Source organism: Hylobates moloch, unplaced genomic scaffold, assembly GCF_009828535.3.
Source record: "Hylobates moloch isolate HMO894 unplaced genomic scaffold, HMol_V3 SCAFFOLD_14, whole genome shotgun sequence".
Lineage (NCBI taxonomy): Eukaryota > Metazoa > Chordata > Mammalia > Primates > Hylobatidae > Hylobates > Hylobates moloch.
In genome coordinates this window covers 50,950,039-50,972,943 of record NW_026652289.1, presented here as the reverse complement: position 1 = coordinate 50,972,943, position 22,905 = coordinate 50,950,039, and the positions used below count along the sequence as shown (strand labels likewise).

Here is a 22,905-nt window from a genome sequence, read left to right as displayed (position 1 = left end):
GTCATTTCCTCCTGTGACAGCCAGAAATCTGTCCATACCACAAATCCAAGTGTCTAACCCTCCTGCCCCAGTCGTCCCCCTTCATGGCCCTCGTGAGACCCAGCCCTAGCCCCCTCCAGCCACACCTTCCCAAGCTCACTCCACTCTAGCCACACTGGCCTTTCAGAATCCCCTGGGGCCTCTGCCACAGGGCCTTGGTATGTGCTCTTCCCTTTGCCTGCTGCCCCTCTTCCCCCAGCCACTGCCTCCCACCCTCTCGGCTCACACATTCATCCTGAAGTGCTCAGCCCTGGTGTCACCTCCTCCCAAAGCCCTTCCCTGCCTCCCCGACCTGGTGGGTCTCCTCTTACTCTGACAGCACCCCACATCTGCCCCTTGGTGGTAGATACACCGCAGCTTCACGACATTGTTGGCATTCTTTATTTGTCACCTCCATTCAACTACAGAAGCTCCATGAAGCACCCAGTTTGATTGACTGTATTTTTTATTTGTTTACTGTTATATCCCCAGTGCCTACCACAGTGTTCGGCTCCTGGTCCAGGCCTGCTCTAGGTCTGAGAAAGTCTGTTTTGAGGTGGGATGAGGAGGGGCAGAGGAAGACAGGAGCACCTCCTGCATAGTGTCGGCCTTGGGCTTGGGGACCAGGCTCGAGGCAGCTCTCAGGATGTGTGACCTCGCAACTTCATCCTCCCACCCCGGGCCTCAGCTTCTCCATCTGAAATGGGCAGCCTGGAGCAGATAACTTCTCCTGCCCCCTACTTATGCCCCCACCCACCCCAACCTCTAACATGACCCCCCAAAGCATGGCCTCCCTCCTCCCGCTGCAGAGCCGGAAATGCTGACAAATCCACCTGCTCACCGAGTACCTGCTCACCTTCCAAGACCGCCTGTCAGGGGGATGAGGCCGGGTGCTCGCTGCTCCCGCCCCTCTGCACCTGCAGGGTGACACGTGCGTAGGTGACACCATGGACATACTTCACCCCGACATGCTGCAGTTTCCTCCCTGAAAAGGTGCTTATTTTTTAGTACATCTTAAATAGGAGCCTGCAAAGTGTGTTGTCAGCGCTTTTTAAATGGCTTGTTAATGCCCCCGTAAAGCTCAGCACGCTGGCCAGGAAAGACAGCTCACTTGCAGCCCGTCTCTGAGCACACAACCTGGCTGAGCCTCGGGGCTGGACTCTCGGTTTCTCAGCAGGCCCGGGCACTAGACTGTCCCCCAACAAAAATATGCCAGGAGCTCCTTGCCCTAGGGCCACAGGGCATGGCAACCCTTTGGGGATGGCAGGAGGCAAGCTGGGGCCCTGCCTGGCCGAGGAAAGAGGAATGAGCACTGGCTTTAGAGTCAAGTAGCCCAGGTTCAAATCCCTGCTTGGCCACTTACAAGCTATGTGAACTCAGGCCAGTGACTAATCCTCTCTGGGCCTCAAGTTTCCTCGTCTATAAAATGGCGATGCTAACTCCTACCTCAAGGCAATTTTTAAGAGTGATTCAGGAAGTGGATACTGTGCCAGGTAACATTTAATTTTTAAGGTGTGGTAATGGTATCACGGTTCTGTCTTTTAAAGGGTCCTCATCTTTTAGAGATATGCACTGAAATATTTATGGAAAAAATTATACAACATCAAAATAACCTGGTGGTGGTGGAGAGTGCGTGGGCATAGAGGAAACAGGGCTGGTCATAAGTTGGTGCTGGTTGACAGAGCATGGAATTTGAGAACCATCACACGGGCACCCAATGGATGCTCAGTAACCCAGGGGTGCACTCTCCAGCCCCTCACGCAGTAACCCGGGAGGGCAGCAGCAGGGCAGTGGAAAGCACCAGCAGGGTGCTCCGGGGCTGGGCCTTCACAGTGCCCCTGGAGGCTCCTGCAGTTCACAGAGTGGAGACAGACAGGTCAGGGGCTCTCAGGACCAGCACACCTGGGAGCCTCGAGTCAGGCAGCCCATCTCAGGTCCAGACTCCGTCCCAGCTGTGTGACCCAGGGCCCATCGCTTTCCCTCTCTGAGCTCTAGTTTTCTGTCTGTCGTTAAAATGGGGATGGTAACAACATCCCATCCTCCCCTTCCATCCCACCCCGCCCCCACCCCGAGGCAGGCACCGAGGGGAGTAAGTGTGAGGACCAAGACAGCCACAGAGCAGTGAGCGTGGCCTCAGGCAGGGGTTTCATCAACCTTAGAGTCCCCTGCCTTCCTCTGCGAACCTAAATACAACCGTGCCATCTATTGAATGCTGCTGTGAGCAGGCGGGCCTCCTGCCGAGCACCTGGATGCAGACCTGCTAAGAGTCATCCTGCCCTCAAGAAGCTCCTAGGGGAAGAGACATTTCTGTGGCCAGGATGAAGGTGGTGGATAATTAAAATAATAACAATGACAATAACCGAGACTGACATTTCTGCGTGCTTCTGACTGACGTGCCTGGCGCGTGTCCCGGGCCTTACCTGCGCCTCTCCATCAACCCTTAGCACCACCTACGAGGCAACTGGTATCACTGTCCCCTTTTAGTTGGGAAAACTCAGGTTCAGAGAGATGAAAACAAGTGAGTGCACAGCCAGGTCCTGGACTCGGGCCCCACCCTAGTCCAGGCTCAGCAGGGCAGGGAGGGACTGCCCCTCAGGCCTGGGCATCCTGGAGGGATGAGCAGCACAAAGTGCCACACCCAAGCGAGCCCTCCCCAGGCCTCAGTTTCTTCACCTGTGACATGTGGGTGGACCGACCCCAGCCCCAGCTGGGGGCATCAGGGGAAAGTGGCACATGTGGGGGAGGGGGCAACAGTTCCAAACGGAGCCGAGGCGGCTGTGAGGTAAGTCGGGGCGCGGGGGCGGGAGGCGAGAGAAAGAGACAGATCTCTCAGGCTCAGCTCAGGCGTTGTGATATTTTTCCCCAGGTTATATTTTTAGATGGACTACTTTCTCTCCCCTCCCCCTGCCTCAGTAGGAGGAGGAACACAGAAATAGCCAGGCGTGCGTGTCTGAGCTGGGCTATATATAGTGGGCACAAACCCAGTCACCCGGGGCTTCTCCCACTCCCTGCACCCGGAGGAGGAGCGGGGAGTGGGGAGGGGAGCCCCTTCCTCTTACTCAATGGCCCCAGGGTCTGCTCAACTCTGCCCGCTTCCTCCAGGTACCCCCATACCAGCACACACCTGTGCACACACATGCACACATACAGATGCACACGTGACTGAAGCCTATCCGCACCAACTCAGCATCAGGGGCTTTCGAGGGGTCCAGAGCAACCTTAGGGGTGTGAATTGGGCAGGGAGGGTGGCATGAGCCAGGCCAGGAGATGATTTTGGCTATGACTCTCTCAGCCTCGGTTTGCTGGTCTGTAAACGTGGGGACTTATCAGGTCTGTGGGCCCTTTACCACTTCAGAAGACGCAACTAATGTCGAACACATTCCCCCAGCTGCGCCCGTCTGTGTCCCCGTTGTTGAGATGAGGAAACTGTGCTGGCACTGGCCAAGGTCACCAGCAAGCCTGCAGTGGCAGAGGCACTTTCTAGTTTCAACCTTGCCTCTCCGGGCTGTTTCCTCATCTGTGAAGTGGAGATAAGGTCAGCACCCACCTCATGGGCTATGGTGAGGACTGGATGAGGGGGAGGCACATCAAGTGCCTAACATGGGCTTCCATAACTAGGGAGAGGGCCATGAGCACCCAGGGGCAGTAAGCACCCACGACTCTCCCTACCACCTCCCTTGGCCACAGCCCACCACTGGGCCAGGCTCCAGGCTCATGTTCAGGGGCTGAACTATGCCCTCCCCCACAGTCTACTTTGGCAGGCCTTCAAGAAAAAGCCCACAGCCAAATCACCCACACCCAGCCCAGGGCAGGTATCAGCAACTGCTTCCCAAATGGTGGGTGGACCCTGCCACCGCCCCACCCCAGGAGAGCCTGAGATGAAGGCCTGGCCTCCTCCCAGGCCTCCCAGTGCTGGTCACACTAGCCGTGCTGAAGTATCAGAGCAGAAGGACCTCACTCCCATACCCACCCTTTCCTGATGGTGGGGCTCCCTTCTGGGTGTCCAAGCTGGTTTGGGTATGCCCAGTCCAGAGGCAGGTCTACACTGGCTCTGCTGACTTTCTGCCCTAGGACCTGAGAAGGACAGAAAGCCCGGAATGGGGAATTCAGCCATGGGGGTTGGGGGTTTCAGTTTCCCCATCAGTACTTATTCTCCACAGAGGAATTTAAATCCATCATCTTGGCTGGGCGAGGTGGCTCATGCCTATAATCCCAACACTTTGGGAGGCCAAGGCGGGAGGATCACTCAAGCGCAGGAGTTTGAGAACAGCTTGCGAAACATATCGAGACCCTGTCTCTACCAAAAAGAAAATAAAATTATCTAGGCATGGTGGCGTTGCACCCAACTACTGTAGCAACTACTGGGGAGGCTGAGGTAGGAGGATCACTTGAACCCAGGAGGTCGAGGCTGCAGTGAGCTATGATCATACCACTGCACTCTAGCCTGGGAAACAGAGCAAGACCCTGTCTCTAAATAAATAAACAAATAATCTATTATCTTGTTTAACCCTCACAACTTCCCTGAGAAAAGTACAATGGTTATTTTGCAGATGGAGAAACAGAGGCCCAGAGTGGAGAAAAGTCCTGCTGGGTCACACAGAAAGCGACAGGCAGCTCCTGTGAGAGGTAGAGCCTGCATCTGCCAGACCTGGGAAAGCCAGGATGTGAGCCTGGAAGGTGGACTCCTGTGTTGAACAACTGGCTTGGAAAATTCCTGAACATGTGTCCGTGGGCTTAAGAGAGAGCTGGTTTGAGATGGCTCCAGCATAGCATGCCCAGGGAGCGTACATGGAGCGGCCGCCCCACCCCTACTCCTGCATCCATCCCCTGGCCATTGAGTTTTTGAGCCCAAGTGCAAAACTTCATTTTCCTGGCTGCAGAGTTCCATTTGGTTGGTAGGTTTCAGCTCAGAGCTTCCGCCAGCCGAGCACCCACGGTGAGAACTGCCTCTCACTGGCAAATGTGGGACTCAGCACCTTCATGTGAGTCACCGGAAGATTAGGGCAGGAGGAGGCCACAGCCCTAAGCTGCCCCACTGAGACCTTTTTCTCCCCCAGACCAGTGTCCAGTGTTGACCCTTTGGGCTGTTGACTCTACACAAGTCCTCCTGAGTGAACTGAGCACCTGTGTCTCCGCCCCCGGTGTCTCATGGAGTTCCTGGCCCCACCCAGAGGTCTCCAAAGCACTGGAGATGGGTGAGGAAGAAGCCTGCATCCCTGCAGTGGGCTGCCTACCCCGCAGGCACCCCATCCTGCGTACCCCACAGGCACCCCATCCTGCCTACCCCACAGGCAGCCCCATCCTGCCTACTCTGCAGGCACCCCATCCTGCCTACCCCGCAGGCACCCCATCCTGCCCCACCTGGCCTGGGTACAGCAAGACCCAAAGACCCAGAGGAGGAAAGACTCAGGGCCAGAGCAACAGCCATCATCAGGAGGAAGGAGCACAGGTCCTGTCCTCATTAGGGCACCCAGATATCCAGACCCTGCACAAGAAAGAATGAGCTTGCAGTTGCTATGGCCTCTGTTCAGTTTCTGGATTTCCACATGCAAAACAAATGAAGTTGGACTCTTACCTTACACCATATACAAAAATTAACTCCAAATGGGTGAAAGACCTAAACACAAAACCTGAAACTATACCACTCCTAAAATAAAACATAGGGGAGAAGCTTCATGACATTGGATTTGGCAATGATTTCTTGGACATGACACCAAAAACACAGGCAACAAAAGCAAAAATAGACAAATGGGACTACATCAAACTTAAAACCTTCTGCTTAACAAAGGAAGCAATCAACAGAGTGAAAAAGCAACCTACGGAATGGGAGGAAATGTTGGCAACCCATATATCTGAAAGGGGTTAATATCTAGAATACATAAAGAACTTCTACAACTGAACAACAAAAATAATCCAATCAAAAATTGGCAAAGGACTTGAATAGACATTTCTCAAAAGAAAATATACAAATGGCCAACAAGCAGATGGGAAGATGCTCAGCATCACTAATCACCAGGGAAATGCAAAGCAAAACCACAAGGAGGTCTCACCTCACCTCAGATAGGGACAGTCACTACCAAAAGAAAAATAAGTATTGGCAAGGACGTGGAGAAATCAGAACCTTTGTGTATTGCTAGTAGGAATGTAAAATGGGGCAGCCACTAAATTAATTGTAAAAATTAAAAATAGAATTACCATTCGATCCAGCAATCCCACTTTTGGGTGTGTGTATGTGTGTGCATATATATACATATCATAATTGAAAACAGGATCTCAAAGAGGTATGTGCACGCTCATGTTCATTGTAGCATTATTCACAATAGCCAAGAGATGGAAACAACCCAACTGTCTATCAACAGATGAACAGATAAACAAAATGTGGTGTATACAGATGACGGACTATTTTTCAGCCTTAAAAAAGGAAGGAAACGCTGTCACATGCCACAATATGGATGAACATAGAGGACATTATGCTACGTGAAATAAGCCAGTAACAAAAAGACACATATATATGGTTTCCTGGTATGAGGTATCTAAGGTGCTCAAACTCTTAGAAAGTAGCAGGAAGGTTGCCAGGGGCTGTGGGGACAGCCAAAGGAGCGGTTGTTGTCCAGTGGGTACAAAATTTTGGTCATGCAAGATGAAAAGGAATCTGGTGTACCGTAAGGGGCATACAGTTCACACTGCCTTACTGTGCACTTACACACGGCTAAGATGATACATTTTATATGTTTTTTTAAGCATAATTTAAAAAAAGAAAGAAAAGGAAAAAATGAGCTTCATCCCCATCCTATAGATGAGGAAACTAGCACTCAGAGAGGTGAAGTAATTTCCCCAAGGTCACACAGCTGGCAGGTGACAACACGGATTCAAAGCCCTTTTGCTTGGCTCCCGGGGACGCTACACATTCCTTTGAGAAAATGTCCAGGGCTGACACATGGGCACTCTACAACAGCTTTTGGAGGAGGCAAGTCTTAACCATGCATCCTAAAACACGATAAATGGCTTTGCAGCACACTAAAGGGCCGTCCCTGGGAGAAGAGGAGGAGTCCCCTCTTACCAGGCCTCTTCTGAGACCCCCAGATCAGGGCTGTGTCTCCTTCCCCAGTCCAGGCCTCTTCCCTGACTGCCTGCCTGGCAGAGATGGCCCCTGGCTGCCCTCAGCCTCCTGGCCCGGCCAGGTCTGGCGGTGATCGATCCTGCCCAGGTGCAGGCATTTCAGGCAGCTGCCTCTCCTGCTGCCTGGCAGTGTGATTAATGCTCACCCTGCGAAGAGCCCACTCATCACGGACATGCCACATGCTCACCAGCTCGAGGCAGGTGGGCTGCACCAGCGTCTGCTGAGTCCCAACCCCCAGAGCTCACCCTGTTCTGGCCAGGCCAGAGACCAAAGCCTCGCTCGTCTCGGCTGCTGAGGGCTGGGGGCTGGGAGTGGGTGCCACACACAGGGGCCACACCTGGAAGGGGGCTTCCTGTGGCCCTCACAGCCTCACTCCTACCCTCTCTTCCCAGCTTCCAGGGAGGGGTCTAAGGGCAGCTCCAGCTCCAGCTTGGGGATGGGATGCAGCTAATGGGAACCCCACCTCATCCACTCCCTCCCAGCTATGTGACCTCAGGCAGGCCTCCTTGTCTCTGGGCCCGTTGCCATGTCTGCAATGTGGGCATCACGCTTCTCCCTCACCAGCCCTTGGGAAGAGCAATGAAGACAAATGCTTGGAATGTAGTCCAGACTGCTTGGGTTCAAATCCCCACTCTGCCACTTAAGGACTGTACTTTTGGGCAAGTTTCTCATCCTCTGTCTGCACTTCAGTTCTCTGTAGAAACAGTTCATGGATTGTAGTGAGGATTAAATAAATAACTATTTGTAAAATGCTTAGCACAACGCCTGGCACATAGCGGGCACTGAGGAAACAGGAGCTGTTATTACGCTCGGTCTGCTGCTGCTGTCCTATTTCACAGAGCTGTTTTGAGGTCTGGACTTGGCCAAGTATATGCAAGGTATTCTGCAAAGTGGAAAACCCACCCTCTGTGATGGCTGAATGTCCGTTCTCTTTAACCCTCCTTCCTTGCAAGGCTTATGGCACCCACACCCACCCAAGAGCCCAGCTGGCACTAGGAGGGCCCAGCCGGCACTGGGAAGGAAGCTGGGAAGACTCCACTCTGCCTTTGGGCAGCTCGGTGCCAGTGGGAGGATGATGGAGGCACATCCAGGTCGGAGAGCACTTGCAGAGTTGGGCTAAGGAAGGGGGTGCAAAGGAGCCCCAAGGGTTGAGCTAGGCTCAGGATCGGAGATCAGAGGCCAGGTGCAGGGAGGCGCAGCCGATTATCAGCCAATGAAGAGACACTGAGGGTCCTTGAGGAGGAGGGCAGAGCAGGCAGAGCTGGTCTCAGGCCCAGGACTGCAGATGTGCAGACCCAGCTTAACCCTTGCTCCTACCTGTGCAGACCCAGCTAGACAGGAGAATCCAGAGCTGGGAGGGCTGGGAAGCTGGTGGAGGGAGAGCAGGGCAAGCATCAGGGGCTGTGGCCCAGTGCCTACCCGACCCGACCCTCCTGGCCCAGTGGTCCTTGTCCTGGGCCCCAGATCACTCTGTGCAGGAAGAGGATCTCCCTGCCTGGAGTTGGCCAGCCCCCTGACCCAGGTCAGACATCTGACTTCCACTCCCCACACTCTGAGCTGCCATGGGCTGCAGAGATGTTTGAATAGACATGGCTCCGCTCCTCCAGGAAACCTACTCCTTCTCAAGGACTATATGCTGTTTTGCTCCTGTGGACAGCACAGTTCTCGTAACTGATAGTTCCCTTTTCATTCTGACTACCAGGAGTCATAGAATCAACTATTCAGCCCAAGATTGGACCCTCTGTGTCCATGTTCTAATGCTCCCCAAGCTTTTCCTTGCTATTGCATCCTATTTTCCCCTGCCTTGGATTGTCTACCTTGGTATCACAATTATGCTTAGCTCTCACAAATACTTATTGGAATAAGGTAGGTATAAATATAAAAATAGTTAATGTGCAAAATGGCAAATCCCCTCCGTCCCCCCCACATTTACCTGCTCCCCAGGGAATGAAAAACTCAGGACTGGAGGTCAGGGGTTGGGAGTGTTGTGGGGGGAGTAGGGGAAGGCTGAAGCAGGCCCCAGCCCTGTCCCTCTTGGCTCTGGCATCTAGTTGCACATAGGAGCTAGGAAGGCTCTGCTCTCACCCTAGAATGTTCTATAGCCCTGCTAATAACAATGCCAACTTTGACTAGAATTTACTGAGTGCCTACTACATGCCAAGTGTCATTCCTAGCGCAGTACCTGACTATGCCATTTATCCCCTAACAGCCCTGTGAGGTGGGTTCTGCTATCATTTTCCTGTTACCCAATGGGAAAACTGAGGCCCAGAGAGCTTAAGTAACATGTCTAAGGCCACACAGCTGGTAAGTACTGGAGCTGGGACTCATGCTATGCTGTCTGATGCCACAAACCAGGTTCTCAGTAGCTACCCATCTTGCCTCAGGGGCTCGGGCGGTGCACATGACTTTCTGAGACTGAGATGGTCCAGCGCCTGCCCCGTACCCGTCTGTGCCGGGGCTGCCCCTGCCTCTCTGTCCCTCTATATCCAGACTGGTCCAGGCTCTCTCTTTCCCTCTAGCCGCACAGGCAAGCATCAGGCCTGGGCCACAGCATCAACCTGGGGGAGATGCAGGCAGAGGGCATCAGTAGATGCTCTGGAGCAGCAAGGCAGGGGGAAAAAAGCCAGACTTCGGCATCAGAATGGCATGGGGCCCTCTTGAGCCTCAGTCTCCACATCTGTAACATGGGAACAGGAAGGACCTGCAGGCAGGTTAGGCTGAGGGGAGGTGTGGCCCATGCCTCCCTCAGGCCTGGCCACAGAAAGGCTGGTAAATGACAGCTGGGGCAGGGTCCTGGCTCCTCAGCACCTTGAAGTGCTGATCCTGGGACTGCCCACTGAGAAAAACCAGAGCTGGGTCCCCCAGGACCTCTGGCCACCATTAGGGTCAGAATCCTGCCCCACAACTGCCTAGCTGTGTGGCCTTGGGCAAGTCACTCTGCCCCTCTGGCCTTGGATAACGGGAGAATGATGTTTACTCATGCTTGGCATACAATGTATTAGCTGAGAATTATTTTTATTACCCTGGGGTAACTTCCAGCCCCCCAGACACCCCTCCATCCTGGCAGGCAGGCTGGGGTGGGGGCAGAGTCATGGGAGGCACATGTGCGGGAGAACAGGCTGGGCCCAGACACCAGGATCCAATGTAGAAGCCGCCCCCAGGTGCCAATACTGTAGGAGGTGGCAGAGAGCCGCCCCACTGCCCTAGTTTCCCAGAGAGCTTCCTTGTTGAAGTGGGGAGAGACTCAGCACACAAATGCACATGCACACGCATGCACATCCAGGCCCACGCGTGTCCCCTGCCCGGGACAGCCAGAGCCCGGCACTAGAGCCAGCCCCGCTCCTGGTGCCCTCAGCCCCTCCAGGGCACAGGACATGGGAAAGGGGATTCAATTCCAGCTCTGCCTTTTCTGTGACTTGGGTCAACTCAGCTTCCATATGTGGGCCTCCATTTTTCATAGGGAAACAGGAATCATGGCATCCCTCTCCTACGTGAGAACCAACGATGTTCCATGTGTGAAGAGCCTGTGCCAGTTCCTTCTCCTCACTCTCCTCCCTGCCACCATCCCAATGTGCCAGGCCTCTCCGCTCAACCCCAGCATTGCCACTGCTACCTCTCTGTGTCCCATTAAAGCAGCCTCCTTATTTCCTCGAGGCTCAGAGATTTCATCCCTCTGTGCCTCCCCTACCCAGGTGGCTGAAAGCTCCTGTCACTGAAGCAGGGACAAGCTCTCTCCAGCTGCACATCCAGCTCCCTCCTGTCCAGCACTATCCCTGGCAGCCCTCAGTAACTGACACCCAGAGGGTGACAGCAGGGAAGAAGCTGGAGCCGCCTCCCCCACCACAACCACAGCAGCCTGGATACATGAACCCGAATGTCACCCAGTTCAGACTGAACTGGCTCTGCTGCCCACCCCACCAGCCACCAACCACGGCAATGACAATCACAACTCCATTGACAGGCCCTCACCACGTGCCAGGTCATGCATCATCTCATCTCCTCTTCCCAATATGCCTATGAGAAAACAACTGCTGTGCCCATTTTACAGATGAGGAGACTGAAGCACAGAGAAACCATGAACCCAAGTCTAGCTCAGGACTTGAGGTCTGCACTCTACACTTTACTGCTAGGTCCACCCACAGCTCCTCAGAAATGCCCAGGACCGGAGGGCTGGCAGAAAGAGCAACGGGGCCTCCCTTCTGCACTGGACTGAGGTGAGAACCAACAGCAGTGTTTGCAGCAGACACATTTTGACCTTAAAGTTAAAAATTAAGTCCCCAAGTATAGGATGTTGTTTAGGGAACTGGCCTAACACCCACCCCCGTGGTTCTGCTCTCCTGTTTTAGAAATGAAGATAGCGCTAGCTTGCATCCGCGTCTCAGGCTAACATAAAATGTCAGGCCGGTAAACTCTGGTGGTGATGATGGGGTGGCGAGAGGTGCCCAGCAAATGCACCCATCCAAGCAAGACCCCTTCCCCAGGCCTGCTGGGCTGTGCCAGATGGACTGAGGTCCCTTCTGGAGTGGCCTTCACATGTGCAGTCCCGTCAGATGGGTGTCCACCCCTTAGTGCTCGAGTGTGGCTTCCCCTGAGGCAGAGCTTCCGGCCAAGGCTGGCCACACCCCACGCCAGCCCTGCCTGCACACAGAGCCCACGGTGGCTCCCTGCTCTGCACTCACAGATGCCATTGTTGTAACTGTGGCTCCCGGGTTTGCATAATGCCTCCTTCCGGCTCCCATGCCCTCGAGCACGCACATTCAGGCTCTGATCCAGCACACAGGCTGCTTTTATTTCAAAGATTTCACGAGGCCATCCCACGAGTTATAAATAATCGAAGGTGCTCTGACGCTGCGTCCAGGTGTGTTGACTGATAGCCCTCCCCACCGGCCGCGGCCGGCCTCCCGGATTGGAGCCTGCCCCTTCCCAGCTCTCCCCTGAATGGCACCCCTTCCACTGAAGCCTGTGTCTGTAGATCCCTGAATTGCCTGCCCACCCTCCTTCCTGTTTCCAGGCCCTCTCAGCGTGCAGCGGCCACCCCCACAGCTCCCCCATCCAGGTCGGGACAAGCGCCTGGAACTCATTCTCACTGAACCAAGTGGGGCTGGGGCCCACTCAGCCACCCACAGGATGGCAGCTGAGGGCAGTTACTGTGGGGTAGCTTCTCAGAGGAGGCACACTCCGAGCAGAGGGGGCTGTTAGTGACCAGGTGCGGAGGAGAGGGAAGAGGGCATGTCCAGGAAGGACGGATGTGCCCCAGAGACAGAGAACCCGAGAGACTAGCCCAGGGGCTCCCTCACAATCTTGCTGGCTGTGGCTGCCTGGTCCACACACACATCTTCATGGATGCAGCCTCCAGCTCCCACCCCCATGCCATGACCCTTGAGGGCCTGACCAGAGGATATGGTGGCCAAGGGCGTGGCCTCCAACCACAGCCCTCCTCTCAGGTGACCCACCACTGGGAGACAAAGTGTAGCGAGAGAGACGGATAGACCCATGGGACCTGGAGTGGAGACCAAGACCAAATCCTACCTCGCGACCGAGGCCTCAGGAAGGGAACAAAGTGCTCCCTCTCCTGGGTTGCTGTTGCTAAGATTAATGAGCTAATTAAAGTATGAAGACGGTTTCTTGTACGCTTAAAAAGAGATGATCAACCATCACAAATTAATCACAATTAGCAACCCTCCTCCAGGCAGTCTGCCTGGATCAGGTCCACTGAGCGTAGTTTCTCCTCTCTCAAATGACAGGAGGCTGCACTGGCCCTTGCAGGGGCATCTGAGCTGCTGAGGGCTGCACTTCTTGGATCCCCAGAGTCCTTCAAACTCCTTCCAAGGCTCTGCTGCAAAATGACTGTGTGTTTTCACATCTACTGAGCACCAACTGTGTGCCAGGCTCTTGGTACTTGGCCTTCTACACACAACACAGTGCTCAGGAGGATGAGCTATGAGGAGCTTTCTTTTACAGACACCGAAATTTGAAGCCAGAGCCCTAACTCCTGATCTCAGTTAACCCCTGCCCTGGGCCGTGCGGCAAGTTAGGCCAGGGGAGGGTGGAGGATGGACAGCCACACCCCTCCAGCCCCCACTACTTCAAATCTGTTAGTGCTGCTGCTGCAGGCTTGTGAGGAGGGGTGCCGTCTCCCCAACTTCACACCCCTTCTGCTCCCTCCTGAGCACACAGGTAAGGCTGACTCAGAAGAGACACCTGGGCCCTTGACACCAAATTAAGGCCAGAATTCCGGAGAGGGAGGGAGAACATGGAATTTTTTTTTTTTTTTAATTAAAATACAAAACAAAACAAAACCAGAAACCCTCCCTGTAATCATCCCCACGACAGAGTGTCCTTGGAACTGAAGTCGAGGTTGGGGGCTACTGGGGTCAGCCTTGCTGCCCCTCATCTAACAGCGATCCCCAGACACAGGAATAGTATCTGAAAAATGCTTATCACAGAGCACAACCAGGCCCTAAGGTCAGAGCCTGACCACCCAGAGCACCCCCAGACCCAACAGATTCCTGGCCTGTCCCCCACAGGCTGCCCACCTCACCTGAGTGGCCCACAGCTCTGCTCCTCCTCCAGGAGGAGCCTCCAGGATCTCCAAGTTCAAGGCTGGCTGGTGCCTGAGCCAGGCACCCACACTCCCCGGGGCCCCAGCGGTTGCTCTCCAAGGGCCCCCAGCACCTATAACCCTGACCCATCAGACCAGGGAGCTGCCTTCCTCCTTTCTCCTAAAAGCTGATCCCCAAACCTTCCCACCCCCTACCTCGCCCAGTGACTCAAAAGTGCCCCTCCCCTGGAACATGGCTAGGGAAGGGAAAGGGGGGTCCAGGAGATGGGAGAGGAGAATGAGGTGGCAGAGAGAGGGCTGCTGCTCTGCACAGACCCTTTGGCCCTGCTGCATCCACCAACACAGACAGCAGCTGCTCAACTCACTCAAGCATCGGCTCAGGGCTCAGGGCTCCGGGCTCAAGATCAGGGCCTCCTCAGTGGGACACCTGCAAAGAGACAGCAGGGAAGAGGTGAGAGGACAGTCAGATTGGGGCCTGTAGACCGTCCTGCAGTCAATCCCACCCAAGTCTCTGCCCAGCCTGGGCTTTCCCGTGCACTGGGCCAGATAGAGCAGGAGGAGACCTGGACCCTGCCCTCTGGAAGCTCGCGGGCAGCCTAAAGATGCCACATTCATTCCAGAGTCAGATTGCACTTTTGGTAAAGCAAGGGCCTGGGCCACAGCAGGCTGGGATTCAGGCACCTGCACAGCCCCGGAGGACACACAAACTAGACTTGCAGCGCAGCCCCCACCTATCCAAGCCTGTGTGCAGCGGAAGTCACAGTTCTCTGGTTCCTGGACACACAGGGCTGAACCTCAAATCCTCCCTCCTGAGGCCGCATGTGGCTCATGGTCCCAAAGAGCACAGAGGAGCTGGTGGGAAGGGAGTACCCACGGCCACCTTCCCATGTCTGCCTGAGGCCTTTACCTGGGCCCAGTCTCAGCTTTGTCACTGGCTCACCCTGGGCCCCTCACTGTGCCTCCCATCAGTACAGGCAGGTGCAGCAGAGTTGCTGGGACTTGTGCAAACACAGCTTGCTGGGCTCCACCCCGAGAGTTTCTGACCAGCAGGTCCTGAGGGTGGGGGTGCCTGAGGATCTGCATTTCCAACAAGCTCCCAGGTAATGCTGATGCTGCTGGTTGGGGATCAGACTTTGAGAACTGTTGGCCTTGAAGATGTGTCCAGCCTGGAAAGTACAAAGCCCACACCACACCCTTAAGGAGTTCACAGGCTAAATGGGAGACCACTCATACACACACATGCATGCGTGCACACACATCTCACTCCCAGTGGACACAGTGGAAATGTGGCTTCTGAACACTAAGGCAATCTGACAGGGGCGGGCTGTGGGCTGGTGCAGTCACGGAAGGCTTCCTAAAAGAGGCAAAGACCTAAATGACTACCTTCAAATATTATGGCCTTATTATGCAAATAACACATGAAAGCATTCTCTTTTTAAGAGGTTCAAATACAGTAGTCTGTACAGTAAATACTCTCATTCCCAGTCACCTCTCCAGAGGTACTGACTGCCATCCCTTTGGCATGAAACTTTAACTGTGCATTTGCACACATGTGCAAATGTGTGTGCAATCCTACCTGAAGGGGTAGGATCGCTTGAGGTGCACACAGACATGGGGGTATATACCAGGGAGCACAGCCCCTGTGCTTGTGTGCACCTGCATTCCTCACTTCACAACAGATTTTTGAGACCTTTCCCTGTCCATACATAGCAATAACCATGCTTGTGCTCACTGAGCACCTACTGTGTGCCAGACCCTGGGCTGAGTGCTGTACCTCTTACCTCATCTGATTCTATTAATAGCTCCCTAAATGGGTGCTGTTTTGATCCTCATTTTGTAGATGAGAAACTGAAGTGGGCCAGGCGTGGTGGCGCACACGTGTAATCCCAGCACTTTGGAGGCTGAAGGGGTAGGATCGCTTGAGCCCAGGAGTTCAAGACCAGCCTGGGTGACATAGCAAGACCCTGTCTCTACAAAAAAAAAATAATAAATTAATTTTAAAAATTAGCTGGGCATGGTGGTGTGCACCTGTGGTCCTAGTTACTCAGGAGGCTGAGGCAGGAGGATCACTTGAGCCCAGGAGGTGGAGGCTACAGCGAGCTATAATCGTGCCACTGCACTCCAGCCTAGGTGAGAGAATGAGACTTCATCTCCAAAAAAGAAAAACCAAAAAGAAAGAAAAGAAAAAAAGAAAAGAAAAGAAAACTGAGGTGCAGAGTAGAGTGGTGACCAGTAAGCCGCCTGAGTGTGCAGCCAGGGCATAGTGGAGCCAAAGTTTGGATCTGGGGTGTGAAGCTCCAGCATGTTTTCCCAATGGACTGTCACAGCTGAGCTCTCATGGTGCTGCACTGAGGCATGCCAGGTGGGGTGTACCCTCACCTGTGTAATCAGGCCCCCAAGGATGAGTGCTTAGGTGTTTCTAATTTTTTATTTCAAACATTGCTGGAAAAAAACATCCTGTCTCATTGCATACACGTGTAAGTATTTCTCTGGGTGCCTTCCTAAAGGGTAGATCAAAGGGTATACACGTTTTACATGTAGATACTTGCTGCCAAGTTGACCTCCATAAAACATCTGTACTGATCTGCAACTGTCCATTTCCCCATGTGAGCCCTAAGTTAGAACAGTTCCCGTTTACTCAGCACCTGTTGTGCATCAGATCCAGTAACATCTGGGTTGTCACCTCCATTCTACAGAAAACGAAACTGGCTCAGAGAGGTTACGCTGCTTGCCCAAAGTCACAGAGCATAGCAATTTGCCTCAATATTGTAAAAGAGAAGAGAAGGGAGGGAAGAAAGGAAAAAGGGAGGAAGGGGAGGAAGTAGGGAGAGGAAGGAGGGAGAGAAATTCCTTGACCTCACATGCCCTCCCATTTGTCTGCTTCCCTTTAATAGCAAAACTCAAGAGCTGTCTCTACTGTCTCCACCCCTTCACTTCCAGTTCCCTCTCCAATTCTGTCCCCACCACTCCACAAAACTGCTCTTATCAAGGTCCCCCAGAAACCTCAGTTTTGCCCAGCCCAATAGTCATTCTCTGTCCCCTCACTGGTCCCTGAGCTCTCAGCAGCATCTGACATGGCTGATTGCTTTCTCCATCAGGTAACATCTTATCTCTGGGTTTCCAGGACTTGACCTCTCCTGGCTGTCCTCCTACACCTTCTCCCCTCTTACCTAACTTCCCTCCAAGCATCCGAGGCCCCAGGGCTCACCAGGACCTCCTCTCCATCCCATCCTGTCTGCACACTCCTCAGCTTAAACCTCTGCTGTGCCCCCAGGTCCCTCTCACCAGCCTCAGCTCCCTCCTGAGTGCCAGCTCGTGTTCAGAGGCCTATTTGTCATCTCCGCTTGCTCATCTAACAGACCTGTCCAAAACAGAACTCTTCATTTTTATCCCCAAATTACGTCTCCCTCAGCCTTGACTTCTCTCTTTCTCCCTTGGCCCTTACCCAAGCCATCAGCAAACCCTATCATGTCTATCCCAGAACACATCCAGAACCTGACTGCTTCCCCCAGCTCCTCTGCCCCACCCTGGCCAGCTCTTGCCTGGATTATTGAAACAGCCTCCTCCCTCACTCAGCTTCTTGCCTCCACCTCTGGCCCCAAACTATCAGAGCAGCACGATGACAGAGAGAATCAGGCCCTGTGGCTCCCTGCCATAAGCCCATGGTACAGACTGAAGTCCAAACTCTCTCCAAAGCCTTCGAGTCCCTGCCCACCTCTCAGAAATCATCTTCCAGCACAATCGGCTTCCTTCCCACACGGGCCAGTCTCAGGGTCTTTGCCCTCTCGATCCTTCTACCGAAGGTTCTTCCCCCAGACTTTCTTACCATCCCATTCAAATGAGCCCTCTTACCATCCCTAGGCACCCTACATAAAATGCCCACCATGCACCCCAGTCTCTCCCAATTTTCTGAGCATTTCCTCCGCCTGACATTATATTGTCTATTTATGTGTGGCCTTGTTTCCTGTCTGCCTCCTCATCACAACATAAACTCCATAAGGCAGGCAGGGCCCGAAGCCACCTTGTTCACCTCTGGATTCACCTCTGTACTATGTGCAGTGCTTGGCACCCAGGAGACAGTCAATACATATTTGCTGAAGGAAGGAGGGAAGGAAGGAAAGAAGGAAGGAAAGGAAAGGAAGAGGAAAAGAGGAAGAGGAAGAGGAAGAGGAAGAGGAAAAGGAAAAGGAGGAAGCGAAGGAAGGGCCACAGCCAACTCTACCAGACTCCGAAGCCTGTGTTCTTACTCCCTACACGAACTGCCTCCCATACGAAGAAGCAGGCAGGAGCCAGAGGGCACACCCAGCAGGGAGGACACACTGCAAAGGCAGGGAGGTGGAAGCGAGACTGAGGACTGGCCAGCTGGCGCAGCGGCACACACTGCACAGCAGTGGGGCCCCAGCCTCCCTGGGATAACAGGGCCAGCAGCCCCCACCCCAGGGGGTCTGCGGCTCTCACACCTGCCAACCTGTCCCATTCAGGAGGGAGCCTTGGGGGCGGCCGGCAGCTGAACGCGACTGGCGGGGGGCCAGGATGCTTGCCAACAGCTGGCGCCGCTGCCAGGCAGCCCAGTAATTGTGTTCACAGCGGAAATTGGTCCAGGGAGTTTTTTCCTTTCGCCTCCCATTTTCTTTCTCTTCCCTTCCCCCCTTGGAGCTGCAAGACCCAGAAGATTGATCTTTGCCTGAAACGGAGGAGATAACTCGATATAATGAACTCCACAGTCCCTCTTGGTGTTTGGAGCTTTTAAAAAATTTAAAAGGGCTAGGGACAAAAAAGCAAGTCCTTGGGGGCCTCGGGGGCTGCTTCCCCTCCCTCAGAAGCCCCTGGCCCTATTTCTGTGCCCTTCTGCAGCTCCCCATCTCTTTCCTTTCCCCTTCTTTTTCCCTTGGGATGCCTTGATGGAACAAAGGTTAAAAATATCCCCTTTCTCTTGCAGGCTTTAAAAATAATTTTGGTGAGGTCAGGGCTGGGTCCACCAATCACCCTGCCTCCCACGGCCCCCGCCACTGTGACCGCCCCCTCTCCCAAGAGTTACCAGCCAGCCTGGGGGTGACAAGTTGGCTCAGTCCACCTGTTCTCAAAGCATTTCAGGAGGCCCAGCCCACCCACTGAGGTGCTGCCAAAGACAGCTTTTGTTCCTGCAAGTGGTTCTTTAAAGAGCCACCTATGATACACAAAGGGAGCACAGCGCTGGCTGGCACGGCTGGAACAGAGGAGCTGCCCCTGCTTCCTGAAGGTCTGTGCCTCCCCCACAACCCATCAGCCAGCAGCCCCTCCAGCCAGTTGCTCCTGGGCTCTGTGCCCTGCATGCATTCACATATTCAGTCAGCGTTTATGGAGCACCTATCCTGTGCCAGGCACTAAGCTGAGAGCTGGGGACCCAGGGGACCACCAAACCCTTCTGATTCCTGCCCTCAGTGGCTGTAAAGCCTGGTGGCAGAGGCAGTCATTAATCAATGGCCACACTTGGGTGGGAGACACATTGGGATGAGGGCTTTAAAGGAAAAGTCAAGGAGCTCTGACAGCATGGACAGTGTGGTCAGGGAGGGCTTCCCTGAGGAAGTGTCCTTGGAGGAGAGGTCTGAAAAACAAGTATGAGACCGCTAGGCAGAGGGTGTGGGTGGAGGGCTCCAGGTATTATGGTGAGGGTCTGCTCCCAGGAGTGCACCATCCAATTAGAGCCTCTCACCTGGTGCTCTGCCTGCAGAGAAAGGCCAGGTCCCCAAATTACTTACCTGGCATTCAAGGCCTTTCCTAGCCTGATGTCTGCCCCCAAGACCCTCTTGTCTCCAGCGTTTCCTTCCAAGATGCAGCACAAATGTTGCCTCAATGGCCCCATGCTTGTGCTCCTCCCCACCCAGCACAGACCATGCTGGCCTGTTATGGGATGTTACAGGCTCACCTGCCCACACGGGTCATGCTGTGGGGCCTCTGCGTACTTGGTGCCCCACTCACAGCCAAGGGTGTGTGTCAAGGGGAAGAGAACAACTGGAAGCACCCTCAGGAGGTTTTGACTCCGATCAGCGAGGGCTGGAGGCATCAGGGAGAGCTTCTTGGAGGGGTGGGGCGGGGCTTTGAATACACAAGGACTTGGATAGTAGGGTGGGGAGTCCAGGGCAGCAGGGACAGAGGCTCAGAAAAGACCTGCAGAGGTGGGCACCTAAAGACCAAGGCCTGCCCAAGCAGATCTCTAACCTTCAACCCCCGAAAAGGCCAGGAGGAGAAGGAGAAGCTGAGGCTCCAAGAAGGCAGTGCTTCCGCCGAGCTATGTGGCCCGGCAACAGTGGCCAAAGGTGGCAGCAGCCTCCCTCCTGTCCCTAAGCAGTCATTGTCCACGTATGTCCATCTCCTGGGGCTCAGGCATTCCCAGCCCCCAGCCCTGTCCTCGCCCCCAGAAGAGCTCACACATCAGGAGTCAGGCAGCTACCACACCATGTGGCCAAGGAAGGGAACCAGGATTCTGGAGGAGTAGCCCGCGGGGGCAAGAGACACCTGAAGTGCTTCTCCAGGAAGGAGACATTGGCTGGGCTGGGGAAGGCACTCTCAGCAGGGGACACCCTGCAAAAAGCCCCAGAGGTGCCCCCTCTAGATTTGCTTCTTTGCCCTCTAGGCTTCTGGCCTGGCTGAGCTCCTGGGAACATGAGTCAGCAGCACCCCAAGTCTGAGCCTTTAGGGAACCAACCCCCGCCCCACCCACATTATACTGTCCTGAGAGGCTGGGAAACTCCTGGAACATTCCCTGGCCAGTCTCAGGTTTTCCGCCCTCTGCCTTTGGGCCCTGAGGACCCCTTACCCCAGCCACCTTTAGAGGATATAGCAGAGGCCAGGGCTCTTGCCCCAGGAAGGCCCCTGGCCACCCTTCCCTGATGTCTTTAGGAGCCTAGGCCCCAGCATCTCCAACAGCAGCCCTGGAAACAGGGCCTGGCCACCCAGGAGGGGCAGGCCGCAGGCCCCACAGACTATGCTGTGGCCAGCCGCTCTCCCCAGGGCCCACCACTGCCAGCAGAAAACAAAACCGCTTGACCTTGTGGTTCCGCAGACAAGTAGCTTCCCGCCTCAGCTTCCCCAGTGCAGTCCCCTGAGGCTGCGGGCTCTGTGGGCATCAGGTACAGCTGGAGGTAAAGGAAGCTCTGTGCAACCAGCCCTGCCTTGCTTCTGGGGGCCAAAGAAGCCCTGGTCCCCATACATACTCAGAAAGCCTGGCCTAGAATGTTCTCACCTAGAATGTCAAAACACAAGACTTCCCAAGACCTCAGCTGAAACCAGAGAGGAGAGGGGCCAAGAGGAATCCTGGGTTCAGATGGAGAGAAAGAGATGGGCAAGGGAGAAGGGCAGAGAGGGGGTTGGGCCATCCACAATGGGCAGGGCCTCCAACGCTGGGCAAAGGTGCTGAGCATCACCCTCTGTGCCCAGGAGCTCCATGGACCCATCCAAGCAGGGTGGGGCCTACTGCCAGGCACTGGTAAGATGAGAGGCCTGGCAGAGGGGCCGCTCCCAGGGAGCTAACGGACCTGGCTGAGCCCCACAAGCCTAGCTCAGGCTGGGCCAGAGAAGCTGTTGGGGACACGTGTGGAGGAGAGTGTTCTCTCCAGAGCCTCTGAAGGTGAGAAGGCCCAGGCTGGCCCCCACCCCAGCTTGCAGGCCAGCCCAGCCAGAGCTGCTCCCTGGCCTTCCTCCCCACAGCCTCTGGGAGGCAGAGGCACAGTGAACAGGGCCTCACAGAGTCACTTGATGGCCACTTCTTGAGCACTTCCAGGTGCCGGGCAGATCAGCTCACCTCCCTCTCAGCAGTTCACTGAGCTGGGCACCAGTATCCCCCTTTCCAGAGGAGAAGCTAAGGTGCAGGGTTGGGATGACTCACCTAAGGCACATAGCCAGCACCTGGTGGAGGCATAATTTGAACCCAGATCTGGGTAAATCCAAAGCTGTTAACCACGAGAGCCAGAGACAGAGGGATTCTGCCTCATCCAGGATGTAGAAGCCACAAAGCATCCCTCCCAGCTAAAAACGAGAAAAAGCTGGATATTCTGCAAAACCATAACTTTCGTTCAGCCTGCTGGAGAGCTGGTGTTACAAGGCAGTCAGGGGGACTGAATTCCAAAGACTGGTGTGCTGTCCGGGGAGAGTGGGAGCACGGCGAGCTTCACCTTTGGCAGAGACTGTAGAAGAGAGCCTGCCAAAACGGCTGGAAGGATAAGAAGGAAACAGCTGGAAGGGGAGGAATTCTCAGCAGCTAGGTGTGGACCAGCCCTGGCAGTTCCAGACACAAGGTGTCCACCCTCATAGCCGGTGCATTTCCATGATGCTCCAAGAAAGCCTGGGGTGTGGCGAGAGGATGGACAGAACCCACAGTGGTGCACGGGTGCACAGGGCCCCCAGCCTGATGCCCAACCTCGCCTTCTCAGAAGTTGAGAAGAATCTGGTGAGGAAGGTGGGAGAGATGGAGTGACTGAAAGAGTGGGGGGCAGAAGGAGAGCCCTCCTGGGCTCCATGCTGCCTTGGCTCTCCTGACTACCCCCTACCCCATGCTCCCCCTGCCAGGAGGGCCTCACTGAGGAGTTATAGGCAGCACCTTTCCCTCCTCCCTCCATCCACCTATGCCCACCTCCAGCACACCTTCACCGGGAACTCACTCTGCTTGGCACAAGCACCCAACGTTCTCCAGGGGCAGGGCAGAGGGGACAGACAGCTCCAGGGCCCCTATGTTCTCTGTAAAAGGAGGGGCATGACTCCTTTCCCCCATTACAGGGAGTCAAGGGGCTAAGAGGGGCACAGATTCTTGAGGGGACAGCGTCAGAGCCCAGGCTTCCTGGCCTCAGGCCTGTGCCCTGTACCCTACCTTAAAGACAGGTAGGCTCCAAAGACCCCCAGTCTAAAGCGGGTTGGGAGGTTTCGCCCCATCCCTCCTGGAGACAGAAATCTACTCTGGGCACAGAGTAGGGAATGATTTTGCTATTCTCTCTTCTCTAAGAACCTTTAGACAGTCAAATTACAACGCAAGATAAAAGCAGAGGCAAAAGCATCGTGTTCAGGGCTGGCTGGGGAGTTATTCTCGAGTTAACAAGCAAGCGGGGAGAACCCAGGGACGCAGGAGGGAGGCTGAAGATTTGCCTCCGAGGGAGAGGCAGGCAGCTGGGTGGGCATCAAAAGGGCCGAAGGGGGTAGAAGGGGGTGCTGCTGAAAGCCAGACTGTGGGGGTGGG

General features: G+C 54.8%; 1 protein-coding gene across 5 annotated transcripts in view; it reads right to left on the bottom strand.

Annotated features, from left to right (window-relative positions):
- The window catches only part of LINGO1 (leucine rich repeat and Ig domain containing 1), a 207,583-nt gene that overhangs the window by 108,018 nt on the left and 76,660 nt on the right, over positions 1-22,905 (bottom strand). For 3 of the 5 annotated variants that reach the window (XM_032174744.2, XM_032174743.2, XM_058427619.1), the window contains exon 3: positions 14,066-14,127. The exons of the other annotated variants lie outside the window; for them this stretch is intronic. The gene's annotated coding sequence lies outside the window, so the exon portion shown is untranslated. The remainder of the gene's footprint in view (positions 1-14,065; positions 14,128-22,905) is intronic. 5 annotated transcript variants of the gene reach the window in all.